The sequence below is a fragment of the Dama dama genome, chromosome X, assembly GCF_033118175.1.
Source record: "Dama dama isolate Ldn47 chromosome X, ASM3311817v1, whole genome shotgun sequence".
Classification (NCBI taxonomy): Eukaryota; Metazoa; Chordata; class Mammalia; order Artiodactyla; family Cervidae; genus Dama; species Dama dama.
The window spans coordinates 94,012,002-94,029,508 of NC_083714.1; the positions used below are offsets into that span (position 1 = coordinate 94,012,002).

The 17,507-nt window shown below is 36.0% G+C and overlaps 1 protein-coding gene across 1 annotated transcript in view; it reads left to right on the forward strand.

Moving 5' to 3' along the window:
• OPHN1 (oligophrenin 1) overlaps positions 1-4,476 on the forward strand; it is a 750,938-nt gene extending 746,462 nt beyond the window's left edge. The window contains exon 25 of the mRNA XM_061136930.1: positions 3,810-4,476. The gene's annotated coding sequence lies outside the window, so the exon portion shown is untranslated. The remainder of the gene's footprint in view (positions 1-3,809) is intronic.
• The last annotated feature ends 13,031 nt before the right edge of the window (positions 4,477-17,507 follow it).

Consider the following 17,507-nt stretch of genomic DNA (forward strand, 5'->3'; position numbering starts at 1 on the left):
CAATATACAGCCTTGATGTATTTGAAACCAGTCCACGTAGTTCCATGTCCAGTTCTAACTGTTCCTTTTTGACTTGCATACAGGTTTCTCAAGAGTACATATATATCAAGCGCATATACATCATATATATATGTACACATATATATGTACATGTATATATTGTACATATACCACAGATAAAGAGTGAATGTTTAGGTTTTCCCCAACTGTTTTCTAATACAAATGTTACTGCAATAAACATCCTTCTATATGTGTCCCTATATGTACAAGAGTTTAACTAGAGATTAAAGAAATACATTTGCTGGATCCTAGGTTACGTGAGCTTTCAATTTTTCCATTTACAGTCAAATAGATTTCTTAAGTGATTAGAGCAATTCTCATCTCCACCAGCAGTGTAAGAAGGTTTCTATTTACTCACCTTCTTGCCAAGACGTAAAATGATAGCCTTCATAATATTTGTCAATCTAATGGGTGAGAAGTAAAACTTATTGTCTTGTTTAATTTGCATATTCCTGACTGCTAATGAGGTTGAGTACTTTCTCGTATGTTCATTAGACATATAGATTTCTCTTCTGTAAATTGGTGATTCATTTCCTTTGGTGACTTCTTTCCTACTTAAAATATTTTGTTTTATTTACTATTGGATATAATTTAAAAATTTTAATTTGCTTCACTTTTTGAAAAGTAGATGAACAGAGTAAAGCAAAATTATGTGACATAAAATGATATACAATTAAAATTAATTCTGACTTTCTTCCTCTGATCCCAGTCACCAAGTTCCCCTTTCTTAATGCAACTGTTACCCAATTTTGTGTATCTTTTCAGAGATCTATATATTCATACACACAATATTTTTTCTTCACAAATATTAATTTGTTAAAGTTACACCTTGTAACTTTAACTTAATGTGTTGAAACCCTTTCCATGTAGTGCTGACTTGTTCTTTTATAAATTTAATTTTATGTTTTTAAATTAATTTTTGTTGGAGTGTAGTTGTTTTCCCAGGTGGTGCACTTGGTAAAGAATCTGTCTGCCAATGCAGGAGACACAAGAGACATGGGTTGAATCCTTGGGTTGAGAAGATCCCCTGGAAAAGGAAATGGCAACCCACTCCAGTATTGTTGCTGAAAATTCCCATGGACAGAGGAGCCTGGCAGGCTACAGTTCATGGGGTCACAGAGAGTCAGACATGATTGAGGATGCACATTATTTTATAGTTGATTTAAAATGTTGTGTTAGTTTCTGCTGTACAGCAAAGTGAATCAGTTATACATATACATATATCCACCCTTTTTAAGATTCTGCTCCAAAATAGATCATCACAGAGTATTGAATAGAGTTCCCTATGCTATACAATAGTTTCCTATTAGTTATCCATTTCATATATAGTAGTGTATATACATCCTTCCCAATCTCCAAATTTATCCCATCCCACTTTCCCACCTTTGGTAACCATAAGTTTGTTTTTTACATCTGTGCTTCTGTTTCTGTTTTGTAAATAGATTCATTTGTACCATTGTTTAAATTTCACATATAAGCAATATCATATGATATTTGTCTTTCTCTGACATCTCACTGAGTATAGCAATCTCTTAGATTCATCCATGTTGCTGAAAATGGTATTATTTCCTTCTTTCTTATGTCTGAGTAGTATATATGTACCACATATATATGTAGTAGTATATATGTGCCATGTATATGTGTACCACATCTTCTTTATCCATTCCTCTATCAATGGGCACTTAGGTTGCTTCCATGTCCTGGCTATTGTGAATAGTGCTGCAATGAGCATTTGGATACATGAATCTTTTTGAATTATGGTCTTTATCCTGATATATGCCTAAGGGTGGGATTGCTGGATCATATATTAACTCCATTTTAGTTTTTAAGGAACCTTCATACTGTTTGTTTTCCATAATGGCTCAACCAATTTTCACTCCCACCAACAGTGTAGGACAGTTTCCCTTTTCTCTGCATCTTCTCCAGTATGTATTGTTTGTAGATTTTTTATGGTGGCCATTCTGACCAGTGTGAGATGATATCTCATTGTAGTTTGATTTGCATTTCTTTGACAATTAGCGATATTGAGCATCTTTTCATATGCCTACTGACCATCTATATGTCTTCTTTGTAGAAATATCTAGATCTGCCCACTTTTTGATTGGATTTTCATTTTAATATTGAGCTGCTTGAGGTCTTTGTATACATTGGACGCTAATTTCTTGTCAGTAGCTTTGTTTGCAAATATTTTCTCTCATTCTGTGGGTTGTCTTTTCTTTTTGTCTATGGTTTCCTTTGCTTTTTATTTAAATTTAATTAGGTCTCATTTATTTATTTTTATTTTCATTACTCTAGGAGGAGGATTAAAATGGCTTTGTTGTTTTGATAGCTATTGCATTGTATTTTGCCATATAGTGTGAAGGCATTTTAAATTAATTTTCCAATTAATAGACAACTATAAGGCATATTTACGTGCTAATAAGGTACTTGAATACATAAAATGGAATTTCTGTAGAGGTGCAAACTTACAGAAATACACCTGTAGTGTGAAATTTTAATATAATACAATTTTTGAAGGGTCAAGTAGCCAAATATTATTAAGGCTACAAGGCTTTTGAAACATGTAATTATTAATAACTATATTGAACTTTTTACCCTATAAAACATAGACTAAATCTTACTTTCCAGTGTTCATTAAACATTTACAAAATTTGTACAGTTATCAAGTTTCAAAATTTTCAGAGCAAGTAGTCTATGTATGAAATGGTTTGCAACAACTAACAAATATTATATAATTTAAATATAGAATAACTTTACAATACCTAGTTTGCCATTCATTTTCTTAAAAAAATTATTTGTGTATAATTGGTTTACAGTGCTGTATTCCTTCTGTACAGCAAAGTGAATCAGTTATATGTGTACATATTGCACTTTTTAAAGATTATTTTCCCATATAGTAGGTTACCATTCATGAACATGGTCTAGCTCTCTGTTTATTTAGGTCATCTTTAGATGATCAGTGAAATTTCATATTTTTCTCTACAATGGCCATGAGTATTTCTTCTTATGCTTATTTCTAAGTTCTTTATATTTATGTTGTTATTGTGATTATAAGTTATATAACTCTCACATTTTTGACAATAAATGATTTGTAGGAAAGCTATTTTTTATATTTTGTGGCTACATATTTTCTTAACATATGTAATATAAAATTAAAAGATCCTTGCTCCTTTGAAGAAATGCTATGACAAAACTAGACAGTGTACTAAAAAGCAGAGATAACATTTTGCCAACAAATGTCCCTATAGTCAAAGGTATGGTTTTTCCAGTAGTCATGTATGGATGTGAGAGTTGAACCATAAAGAAGACTGAGTTCTGAAAAAGTGATGCTTCCAAATTGTGGTGCTGGAAAAGACTCTTGAGAGTCCCTTGGACTGCAAGGAGATCAAACTAGTCAACCCTAAAAGAAATCACTCTGAATATTCATTGGAAGGACTGATGCTGAAACTGAAACTCCAATACTTTGGCCAACTGATGCAAAATGCTGACTCACTGGAAAACACTCTAATGTTGGAAAAAATTGAGGGCAGTAGGAGGAGGGGGTGACAGGGATGAGATGGTTGGATGTCATCACTGAGTCAATGCACATGAGTTTGAGCAAACTCCGAGAGATAGTGAAGGACAGGGAAGCCTGGTGTGCTGCAGTTCATGGGGTTGCAATAAATTGAACATAACTTGGCAACTGAACAACAATTTTCCTTATATGATAGTTGTTCCTCTTTGAAAACATCTTTATTTTTTTGTTGTAGGTTTACCTGGATATTTTTCTGGTTTTGATAAAAATGATTTTATTTCAACTTTATGCTTCATATATCCTGCAAGTTTCTTGAAGGACTTGTTTTCAACTTATGGGAGTTCTGTTATATGTTAGCTTGCCAAGGTTTTTTCCGTGAAATAATGGATGTGAGATTTTTACCAACTACTTTTTCCACATCTGTTGAGATGACCATGTAATATTTTGTCCTTTAATTTGTTAAAGATAGAATTCCCGATTTTCTGTCCTTGCATTTCTGAGACAAACTTCACTTGGCTATGCTTTATTATTTTCCTAATATGCTGCTGGACTTAATTTGCCAATGTTTTATTTAGATTTTTTCATTTGTGTTAATAACCAGCATTATTGCATATTCATTAGAAATATGGACCCTGTAGTGAAAATATCTGAATTTGAATTATGGCTTAATCATTTATTAGCCCTGTGATCTTAGACAAATTACTTATTTCCTTTCACCATTTGTAAAATAGGGATAATAATTGTATTTATTCTCTATGGTTATTAAAATGATTAAATGTATTAATATACACTCTAGTTATCTCTTACTGTATAAAAGATGCACTGAGTATTTGTCTGCATTGGTTAAAATCCATTTCAAATGACAATTTCTGTTCCTTTTCTTCTGTTACATAACAAATAAACAAATATAGTGGCTTAAGACAATGATTATTCTTATTATGTCTTGTAATTATCTGGGATTACTAAGGTGTCAATCAGCTGGGAGCTCAGTGGGGCTGGAATGTCCAAGATGGCTCACTTGTATGACTGGCAGTTGATGCTACAGATGAGGTTGTCTTTGGGGATGCCTACATTTTGTCTAACTATGTGGTTTGACTTTCTCACAGCTTAGAGCCTGGCTCTTAGAGAACATTGCAAAAGAACCAGATGAAAGTTGAAAGGCTTCTTATAATTTAGCTTTTGAGGTCTCATAATACCACTTCCACTGGAGCTCAAGAACTTCTTCCAAGCTCATGGAGGATATAGGCAAAATTTATTTCTTGTGGTTGTAGAACTGAGTATCCATATTCTTGCTGTTAACTGGAGAGGGAAGGATTTTTCTCTACTCCTAGATGCCACTCTCAAGCCTAAACCATGTGGCCCTCTGATAACATGACAGTTTACTTCTGCAAAGAATCCTTTTTCAGTATACTATTTCAAGGGCTTATACGTAATTGTGACATTGACTATCTCATCACCTTTGTAAAATAGTGTAACCTAATAGCAACTATCCCATCATATTCATAAGTCCCACCCACACTCTAGTGAAGGACATGCTCACCAAGTACTGAGAATCTTGAGTTTTCATTTTAGAAATTTTCCTATCATAAAGGGCAAAAGGCATGATTAGGGAAACTACAAGAAATAGAAATTGCCATTAAAGACCTGAAAAATAATAGTAATAAAATAAGTGCGATTAAAATGTTGCCATTGTCCCCTTTGTCATATTGGTAAAGAGTTAAAAAGACTGATAGCTCAATATTGGGCAGGATGTGAAGAATTTGCCATTTTTACCTACTGACATGACAGCTTACATCCTTGATGGCTCAGCAGGTAAAGAATCCACCTGCAATGCAGGAGACACAGGTTTAATCCCTGGTCCAGGAAGATCCCCTGGAGAAGGATATGGCAACCCACTCCAGTATTCTTGCCTGGGAAACCCCATGGCCACAGGAGCCTGGCATGCTACAGTCCAAAGGGCCACAGAAAGTTGGACACAACACAGTGGTGAAGAGAGAGAGAGAATCTTTCATAAGATCAGCTTGAAGATCAAAAATATTATTACTTATATTTTTATAGTTTGAAATTCATTGAAGCACTGTTTGTAATAGCAAAGCAATTAAAAAGCACCTAAGTGTAACAATAATGTGGGATTAGTTAATTAAATCAGATCTTCAAATAGACTTTGCAACCGTATTTAATTACTGAGGGAAATCTTCATAAAAACAAATAAAATGGTACTGAAGAATTTATCTGCAGGGCAGCAATGGAGAAACAAGCATAGAGAATAGACTTATGGACATGGGGAGAGGGGATGAGAGGGTGAAATGTATGGAGAGAGTAACATGGAAACTTACATTACCATATGTAAAATAGATAGCCAATGGGAATTTGCTGTATGTCTCAGGAAACCCAAACATAGGCTCTGTATCAAATTAGAGGGGTGGGATGGGGAGGGAGATGGAAGGGAGGTTCAAAAGGGAGGGGATATATGTATACCTCTGGCTGATTCATGTTTAGGTTTCACAGAATACAACAAAATTCTGTAAGGCAATTATCTTCAATTAAGAAATAAATAATATTTAAAAAAAACAAATAATAAAAATGTCCAAAATTATCTCATTAAAAAAAAAAAAAAAAACTTTCCTATTTGCTGTGTTAAGGGCTCCTTGGGGTTGGGAGTGGTCAAACACAAGGGTATTTCACTTCACATAAGAAGCCATTCTTCCACACTTTACCATTCATTCTTTGAGTGTAAGGTTACATGAGGTGTATGTTGAGAAGTTTAAGTGAAGTGGTAGTAGTAGGCATCATGCCATATAGTACCAGATAAATGTAATGCTTTGAGGGAACTCAGAACTGTACTCGCTTTCTACATGGAGAAGCAGTGTGGAACACTAGAAAGAGTACAGGATTAGGAATAAGAAGACTTATACTCGAGTTCATGTCACTCACTTGTTATGACATCTTTGACATTTCTTTTCACCTTTGTGAGCCTCAGTTTGCTGACATGCAATGAAAAGATTGGACTATATCAGTGCTTCTCAACGTTGACTGCACATTAGAATTATTTATGAATTTTTAAAAACACTGATGCCTGAGGCCCCAGTCATGACTAATTAAATATGAATTTCTAGGGATAAATCTGAAAGGACTGATATTTTTGTAAAGGTTCACCTCTGTCATTGAAAATTCTAATGTTAATAGCCATGATTGAGAGCCATTCAACTAGCTAACTTCTACAGACAGATCCTCCCAAGTTTGATAGTTGAGATTCCACAATTCTTTGAGAGACCAAGACTTGACATTGAAGTGGTTCTGTCAGTTCAACAACCTCCCCTAAACACACACACACACACACACACACACACACACACACACACACACACACACACACATACACACACAACAAAAGGACACACACGATGTCTGAGGATCATAGGACTCAAGGAGAGAGCTATACAGCCAACTCCTAACAACTAATTGGAGAGCAAACACTGGATAGAATGGAACATACTTTAATAGCTGTGCCGAACTTTACCTCTTCTGGATTTTCACCTCCTTCTCTGCCAAAGTTCACTAATTTTTTTAAGATGCTAAACTTGGAAAACTTTGTCCACATTTGATCTCACCCATCTCTTTAGTGTTGAAGTGTGACCAAATCCTTTTCCCTTTATCTTAGCTACAAGTGAGTGGGAATGTTTGAAAGATTTCTCCTGAGAAATCTGTATGCAGGTCAAGAAGCAATAGTTAGAACCAGACATGGAAGAATGTCGATGGAACATGGTTCCAAATCGGGAACATGGTTCCAAATTGGGAAAGGAGTACGTCAAGGCAGTATATTGTCACCCTGTTTATTTAACTTCTCTGCAGAGTCTAGAAGTCACTCAGACATGACTGAGTGACTGAACAACAAGAGAAGAATTACTCAACAAGAAAACAGTAAACAATAGAAAAGATGAACAAAACTAAGATAAAAACATGAACAAATTTGACAACTCTTAGCTAGACTTACCAAGGAAAAAAGAAATGACTCAAATCAACAAAATTATAATTGAAAAAGGAGGCATCATACCTGACACCACAGAAATAAAAGGGAGCCCATGAGGATACTATCTGTCTATCTATATCTATATTAGTGATCTTAGTGAAGTTGCTAAGTCATGTCTGACTCATTGCGACCCCATTGACTGTAGCCCACCAGGCTTCTCAGTCCATGGAATTTTCCAGGCAAGAGTACTGGAGTGGGTTGCCATTTCCTTCTCCAGGGGATCTTCCCAACCCAGGGATCAAACCTGGGTCTCCCGTACAGCAGGCAGATGCTTTACCATCTGAGCCACCAGGGAAGTCCATATATATATATACAGTAACAACCTGGACAGCCTAGAAGAAATTGAATCACTCCTAGAAACATAAAATCTACCAAGACTGAATTAGAAAGAAATAGAAAAGTCTGAACAGACCAAATGTTAGTAAGGAGAGTAAATCAGTAATCAAGAATTTCCCAGTGAAGAAAAACCCTGGACCAGATGGTTTCACCAGTGAATTTTAACCAAATTTTTAAAGAATCAATATCAATCCTTCTCACACTCTTCATAAAAGTTGAATACGGGGTAACACTTCCCAACTCATTTTACAAGGCTGACATTATCCTGATACCAAAGCCAGAAAAGAGCACAAGAACAGAGATCTACAGGACAATATTCATGATTAATATAGATGTAAAAATTCTGTATAAAATACTAGCAAATGAATTTAGCTGAACATTAAAAGGATAATTCACTACCATCAAGTGGGATTTATTACTGGGATGTAAGAATGGTTCATTCTTTTTTTTTTTTTTTAATTAGTTGGAGGCTAATTACTTCACAACATTTCAGTGGGTTTTGTCATACACTGATATGAATCAGCCATAGATTTACACGTATTCCCCATCCCGATCCCCCCTCCAACCTCCCTCTCCACCAGATTCCTCTGGGTCTTCCCAGTGCACCAGGCCCGAGCACTTGTCTCATGCATCCCACCTGGGCTGGTGATCTGTTTCACCATAGATAGTATAGATGCTGTTCTTTTGAAACATCCCACCCTCACCTTCTCCCACAGAGTTCAAAAGTCTGTTCTGTATTTCTGTGTCTCTTTTTCTGTTTTGCATATAGGGTTATCATTACCATCTTTCTAAATTCCATATATATGTGTTAGTATGCTGTAATGTTCTTTATCTTTCTGGCTTACTTCACTCTGTATAACGAAGGTGAGGGTGGGATGTTTCAAAAGAACAGCATGTATATTATCTATGGTGAAACAGATCACCAGCCCAGGTGGGATGCACGAGACAAGTGCTCAGGCCTGGTGCACTGGGAAGACCCAGAGGAATCGGGTGGAGAGGGAGGTGGGAGGGGGGATCGGGATGGGGAATACGTGTAAGTCTATGGCTGATTCATATCAATGTATGACAAAACCCACTGAAATGTTGTGAAGTAATTAGCCTCTAACTAATAAAAAAAAAAAAAAGAATGGTTCAGCATGTGCAAATCAATAAATGTGATCATTGTATGCATCATTTCAATAGAGAAAAAAAAACATTTGGTGAAATTCAATATCAGTTCATGATAAAACAAAATTAGAGAAGAAACATAACTCAGTGTAATAAAGGCTATATATCAGAAACCCACAGTTAACATCATATTCATGATGAAAGGTTGAAAGCTTTTCCTTTGAGATCAAGAATAAGACAAGAGTGCCCACTTCCATTACTCTTATTCAACATAGTTCTAGAAGATCTAGTCACAGCAATCAGGCAAGAAAAAGACATAAAAGACATCACAATTAGAAAAGAGGACGTAAAATCAGCTATTTGTGGATGATATAATTTTATGTATAGAAAATCTTGAGGACTCCACCAAAAAAAAGCTGTTAGATCTGATCAGCAAATTCAGTGAATTCACAGCAAAAAAAAATTAACAGACAAAAATCAGTAGTGTATAACAAATTATTTGAAAGATAAAGGAAACATCCATTTGCAGTATCACCAAAAACAACAAAATATTTAGGGATAAATTTAACCAAAAGAGAACTACAAGATACTGATGAAAGAAATCCAAGAAGACAAACAAATGGAAAGGTATCTTATGTTCATGGGTCGAAAAATTGATATTTTTAAAAAGCCAGCATTGACAAAAGAAACATACAGATTCAGTTCAATGCAATCTCTGTAAAGATACCAACAGTATTTTTTACAGAAATAGAAAAAATTCTAAAATTTAGATTGAACCACAAAATAATCCATATATTCAAAACAATCCTGAAAAGGAAGAGCAAAGTGGGATTACATATACTTTCTAATTTCAAGCTTTGTTAGAAAACTATAGTAATTGAAACAGTATGGTACTGTCATAAAAGCAAACAAATAGACCCATGGAACAGAACAGAGAGCTCAGAAATAAATCTATTCACATCTGGTCAATCAATAATTGATGGGGGAACCCATAATACTCAATGGAGAAAAGACAGTCTCTTCAATAAATAGTTCTGGGAAAATTGGATATTCACACGAAAAGGAATGAAACTAGACCCCATCTTATGCCACTCACATAAGTTAACTCAAAATCATTTAAAGACATAAATGTGATATATTAAACCTTAGAACTCCTAAAGAAAACACAGGGAAAAAACTCCTTGACATGGTTCTTGGCAATTACTTTTTTGGAAGTGATACTCATAGTACAGCAAACAAAATAGAAGACAAACAAGAGGGATTTCAACAAACTAAAAGGCTTCTGCACAGTAAAAGAAATGAAGAAAAAAATGAAAGGAGAAACATTATGACATGGAAAAGAATTATTTGCAAGCCATTTATCTAATGGGAGTTAATATGCAAAATATGTAAAGAACTCATACAACTCAATAGCAAAGAAAGCTACACAATACAGTTAAAAATGTGCAAAGGACCCAGTCATTTTTTGAAGAAGATATACAAGCAAAGTGTTCAACTAATCATTAAGGAAATGCAAATCCAATACACAATGAGATATCACCTCATGTCTGTTGGAATGGCTATAATCAAAAAGACCAGAGATAATGTAGGCAAGGTTTTATTTTTTGTTTATTTGGCAAGGTTTTAAAGGAAAGGGAATCTTCTGACATATTAGCAAGATTGTATTTTTTTTCAGTTTTATTTATTTATTTATTTTCCTAGTTTACAATGTTGTATTGGTTTTGCCATACATTGACATGAATCCGCCATGGGTATACATGTGTTCTCCATCCTGAATCCCCCTCCCACCTCCCTACCCATCCCATCCCTTTAAGTGCACCAGCCCCGAGCACCCTGTATAATGCATTGAACCTGGACTGGCAATTCGTTTCACATATGGTAATTTACATGTTTCAATGCCATTCTCCCATGATCCTGCCCTCGCCCTCTCCCACAGAGTCCAAAAGACTGTTCTATACATCTGTGTCTCTTTTGCTGTGCCACATACAGGGTTATTGTTACCATCTTTCTAAATTCCATATATATGCATTAATATACTGTATTGGTGTTTTCTTTCTGTCTTACTTCATTCTGTATAATAGGCTCCAGTTTCATCCACCTCATTAGAACTGATTCAAATGTATTCTTTTTAATGGCTGAGTAATATTTCACTGTGTATATGTACCACAGCTTTCTTATCCATTCATCTGCTGATGGGCATCTAGGTTGCTTCCATCCTGGCTATTATAAATAGTGCTGCGATGGACATTGGGGTACACTTGTCTCTTTCAATTCTGGTTTCCTCAGTGTGTATGCCCAGCAGTGGGATTGCTGGGTCATATGGCAGTTTTACTTCCATTTTTTTAAGGAATCTCCACACTGTTCTCCATAGTGGCTGTACTAGTCTGCATTCCCACCAACAGTGTAAGAGGGTTCCCTTTTCTCCACACCCTCTCCAGCATTTATTGCTTGTAGACTTTTGGATAGCAGCCATCCTGACTGGCGTGTAATGGTACCTCATTGTGATTTTGATTTGTAATTCTCTGATAATGAGTGATGTTGAGCATCTTTTCATGTGTTTGTTAGCCATCTGTATGTCTTCTTTGGAGAAATGTCTGTTTAATTCTTTGGTCAACTTTTTGATTGGGTCGTTTATTTTTCTGGAATTGAGCTGCAGGAGTTGCTTGTATATTTTTGAGATTAACTCTTTGTCAATTGCTTCGTTTGCTATTATTTTCTCCCATTTTGAAGGCTGTCTTTTCACTTTGTTTATAGTTTCCTTTGTTGTGCAGAGGCCTTTAAGTTTAATTAGGTCTCATTTGTTTATTTTTGCTTTTATTTCCAATATTCTGGGAGGTGGGTCATAGAGGATCCTGCTGTGGTTTATGTTGAAGAGTGATTTGCCTATGTTTTCCTCTAGGAGTTTATAGTTTCTGGTCTTATGTTTAGATCTTGGTGTTAGAAAGTGTTCTAGTTTCATTCTTTTACAAGTGGATGATTGTAAATTGACACATCAACTGTAGAAATCTGTATAGTGGTTCTTCAAAAAATTAAAAATAGAACTACCATATGATTCACCAATTCCCCTTGTGGGAATATATCTAATGGATACAAAAACAATACTGGAGAGCTATTTTATGAATTGAAGCATATTCATAGAAGCATATAATCATTATTTGTAATAGCTGAGACATGGAAACTAATTAAGTGTGCATGGATGGATGAATGTATAAAGAAGTTGTATATATATAAATGCTGATTTGAGGAAGGTGGAGATAAATCCCTTTTCAGACAATCAAAAACTTGAGGAGAGTGAACAAGATTTTGGATGTGAGAACAGTCAGCACATGGCTTAAAAATACTACATAATGATTTCTTTTCTTTCCTTCTCATTTTTTAGGTGAGAAGGGAGAGTAACATCAGTTATTCCATCTTGGATGATAAGATCTAAGAGCAGAGAGTCTCTTGCTGTGTATCTAGTAGACATATTTATGAAACCACAGCTCTTGAATAAGTTCTTTTTTGAATGAATATAACTACAGAGATTCACACCAGGGAGTCTGAAAATTTTAATTTAATGGAATAATAAAATTACAGAGGTATAGCATGTCAGAGTAGGAAGGACACTTAGACTAAAAATTTAGAAAATGCTATCTCTTATCTGGGTAGATGAGCCATGGTTATATTTGAACTGATCTTTTAGTTCAGTTCCTCCAGAAGCATCTGTTGTATCCCTGAAATGTGACAGGAATGTGCCAGAATTTGGTATATATGTGTGAGTACAAAATATCTCTCCCTTTATGGATTTTAGTAGCCCAGTAGGGAGGACAGAGAACATACAAGTAAATAAATAAATAAATAAAAACGTATACACACAACTTGAAATGCTATAAAAATAAACAAGTACTGAGAGAATAATCATGTGGTGGAAGACAGGAAATTTATTAACCTTGTTGGTAGATGGTTTGTTCAGGAGAAACCTCAGACAAGATTTAACTTTTAAGCTGAGACCTGAAGGACAAAAAGTAGAAAACCTTCTGAGAAAGAGCATCAAAAAATGGTAACAGCATGTTCAAAACTGCTAAAGCTAGGAAGTGTTCCAAGAGCTAAAGACCAGTGGAGCAGGAAAAAAATTAGGGTGAGGTATAAAATTAAGTTGGTTAAATGATGAATGACCTTGTAAGCCAAGATATAGAATTTGGATTTTATTCCAAGTGCAGTGGGAAATAATTGTGAGGTTAAAGCAGAGGAGTGCTATCCGATTTAAATTTGCAAAAGTATACACTGTCTATCTTGTAGAAATTAAGTGGAGAGAGCAGTAAAGGAAATAGGACCAACAAGTTCAGCAAGACATGATGGCAGCTTGGAATAAGGTAGTGGTGGTGGATATGGAGACAAGAGCATGGGTAGAAAATACATTTTGCAAGTAGAATAAAAAAAAAAATTACTCAAGAAAATTTAAAGCCCAGGGAGGGAGAAGTCAACGAGTATTCCCAAATTGCTGCTTTGAGTAACTGATGGATAGTTGTATCATTTACTGAGATTCATAAGATAATGGAGTTTTGAAGGGGTAGTAGAAATCAAGAAATTCTTTTTGGAATATATTAAGATTAAAACAGTTGCAAAATTTTCAATTTGAGGTGTTAGATGGGCAATTGGATATACAATGCCAGAAAAGAAGTACGGGCTAGAGATTTAAACACAGGAGTCATCTACCTACAGGTAGAGTTTATAAAGCTATTGGATGAATGAGAGCAACTGGGAAGATCATGTGAAAATAAAATAGAAGAAGCCATCAGTTCAGTTCAGTTCAGTCGCTCAGTCATGTCCAACTCTTTGCAACCCCATGAATCGCAGCACACCAGGCCTCCCTGTCCATCACCGACTCCCAGAGTCTATGCAAACCCATGCCCATCGAGTCAGTGATGTCATCAAGCCATCTCTCATAATCTGTCGTCCCCTTCTCCTCCTGCCCCCAATCCCTCCCAGCATCAGGGCCTTTTCCAATGAGTCAACTCTTCACATGAGGTGGCCAAAGTACTGGAGTTTCAGCTTCAGCATCAGTCCTTCCAATGAACACCCAGGACTGATCTCCTTTAGGATGGACTGGTTGGATCTCCTTGCAGTCCAAGGGACTCTCAAGAGACTTCTCCAACACAATAGTTCAAAAGCATCAATTTTTTGGCACTCAGCTTTCTTCAGAAGAAGCTAGAGTAGGAAATTAAGTGCAAAGGAACCCAGGGGAGAAGAGTCAGAAAAGGTGTTGATAATGTGTGACCAGAGTATGGATCACAGCAAACTGTGGAAAATTCTAAAAGAGGTGGGGATACCAGACCACCTCACCTACCTTTTGTGAAACCTGTAGATAAAGAAGCAATAATTAGAAACAGGCATGGAACAATGGATTTCTTCAAAACTGGGAAAGGAGCTTGTCAAGGCTCTATATTGTCACCCTGCTAATTTAAATTCTATGCAGAGTATGTAATGTGAAATGCTGGGCTAGATGTAACCCAAGTAAAATCAAGATTGCCAGAGAAATATCAATAACCTCAGATACACAGATGACACCAGCTTTATGGCAGAAAGTGAAGAGGAACTAAAAAACCTCTTGATGAAAGTGAAGGAGGACAATGAAAACGTTGGCTTAAAGCTCAACATTCAGCAAATTAAGATCATGACATCTCGTTCCATCACTTCATAGCAAAAAGATGGGGAAATAGTGGAAACAGTGTCAGACTTTATTTTTTGGGCTACAAAATCAATGCAGATGGTGATTGCAGACATCAAATTAAAAGACGCTTACTCCTTGGAAGGAAAGTTATGACCAACCTAGACAGCATATTAAAAAACAGAGACATTACTTTGCCAACAAAGGTCCATCTAGTCAAGGCTATGTTTTTTCCAGTGGTCATGTATGGATGTGAACGTTGGACTGTGAAGAAAGTTGCGCACCGAAAAATTGATGCTTTTGAACTGTGGTGTTGGAGAAGACTCTTGAGAGTCCCTTGGACTGCAAGGAGATCCAACCAGTCCATCGTAAAGGAGATCAGTCCTGGGTGTTCACTGGAAAGGTTGATGTTGAAGCTGAAACTCCAATACTTTGGCCACCTCATGCGAAGAGTTGACTCACTGGAAAAGACCCTGATGCTGGGAGGGATTGGGGGCAGGAGGAGAAGGGGACAACAGAGGATGAGATGGCTGGATGGTATCACCGACTCGATGGGCATGGGTTTGGGTAGACTCTGGGAGTTGGTGATAGACAGGGAGGCCTGGCGTGCTGCGATTCATGAGGTTGCGAAGAGTCGGACACGACTGAGTGACTGAACTGAACTGAACTGAACTGAACACGTATCCTACTCAAATTCTTCCAAAAAATTACAGAGGAAGGTAAACTTCCAAACTCTTTCTATGAGGCCACCATAACCCTAATACCAAAACCAGACAAAGACAACACAAAAAAAGAAAATTACAGGCTGATATCACTGATGAACATAGATGCAAAAATTCTTAACAAAATTCTAACAAACAGAATCCAACAACGTATTAAAAATATCATACATTTTGACCAAGTGGGCTTTATCCCAGGGATGCAAGGTATCTTCAATATTTGCAAATCAATCAATGTGATACACCACATTAACAAATTGAAAGATGAAAACCATATGAGTATCTCAACAGATGCAGAGAAAGACTTTGACAAAACTCAACATCCACTTATGACAAAAAACTCTCCAGAAAGCAGGCTTAGAAGAAACATTCTTCAACATAATAAAAGCCATATATGATAAACCCACAGCAAACATTATCCTCAGTGGTGAAAAATTGAAAGCATTTCCCCTAAAGTCAGGAACAAGACAAGGGTACCCACTCTCACCACTACTGTTCACCATAGTTTTGGAAATTTTAGCCACAGCAATCAGAACAGAAATAAATAAATAAAAGGAATCCAGGTTTGAAAAGAAGTATAACTCTCACTGTTTGCAGATGACATGATCCTGTACATAGAAAACCCTAAAGATACCACCAGAAAATTATTAGAGCTAATCAATGAATATAGTAAAGTTTCAGGATATAAAATTAACACACAGAATTCCTTTGCACTTCTATACACTAACAATGAGAAAACAGAAAGAGAAATTAAGGAAACAATTCCATTCACCATTGCAACGAAAAGAAAAAAATATTTAGGGATAACTCTACCTAAAGAAACAAAAGACCTATATATAGAGAACTATAAAACACTGATGAAAGAAATCAAAGAGGACACAAATAGATGGAAAAATATACCGTGTTCATGGATCAGAAGAATCAATAGAGTGCAAATTAGTATCCTACCCAAAGCAATGTATAGATTCAATGCAATCCCTATCAAGCTACCAACAGTATTTTTCAGAGAACTAGAACAAATAGTTTCACAATTTGTGTGGGTTTACAAAAAACCTCGAATAGCCAAAGCAGTCATGAGAAAGAAGAATGGAACTGGAGGAATCAACCTGCCTGACTTTAGGCTATCCTACAAAACTACAGTAATCAAGACAGTATGGTACTGGCACAAAGACAGAAATATAGATCAGTGGGACAAAACAGAAAGCCCAGAGATAAGTTCATGCTTCTATGTACAACTTATGTTTGACAAAGGAGTCAACAATTATATAATGGGGAAAAGAAAATCTCCTTAACAAGTTGTGCTGGGAAAACTGGTCAACCACTTTTAAAAGAATGAAACTAGAACACTTTCTAACACCATACAGAAAAATAATCTCAAAATGGATTAAAGATTTTAAATGTAAGACAAGATACTATAAAACTCCTAGAGGAAAACATAGGCAAAACACTCTCTGACGTAAATCATAGCAGGATCCTCTGTGGCCCATCTCCCAGAGTAATGGAAATAAAAGCAAAAGTAAAGAAATGTGACCTAATTAAACTTAAAAGCTTTTGCACAACGAAGGAAACTATAAGCAAGGTGAAAAGACAGCCTTCAGAATGGAGAGAAAATAATAGCAAATGAAGCAATTGACAAATAATTAATCTCAAAAATATACAAGCAGTTCCTGAAACTCAATTCCAGAAAGATAAATGACCCAATAAAAAAAATGGGCCAAAGAACTAAACAGACATTTCTGCAAAGAAGACATACAGATGGCTAACAAACACATGAAAAGATACTCAACATCACTCATTATCAGAGAAATGCAAATCAAAACTGCAATGAGGTACCATCTCACACTGGTCAGAATTGTTGCTGTTCAAAAGTTTACAAATAATAAATGCTGGAGAGGGTGTGGAGAAAAGGGAACCCTCTTACACTGTTGGTGAGAATGCAAAGTTGTACAACCACTATGGAGAACAGTGTAGAGATTCCTTAAAAAAACTGCAAACAGAACTTTCACACGACCCAGCAATCCCACTGCTGGGCATACACACCAAGGAAACCAAAATTGAAAGAGACACTTGTACAATGTTCATCGCAGCACTGTT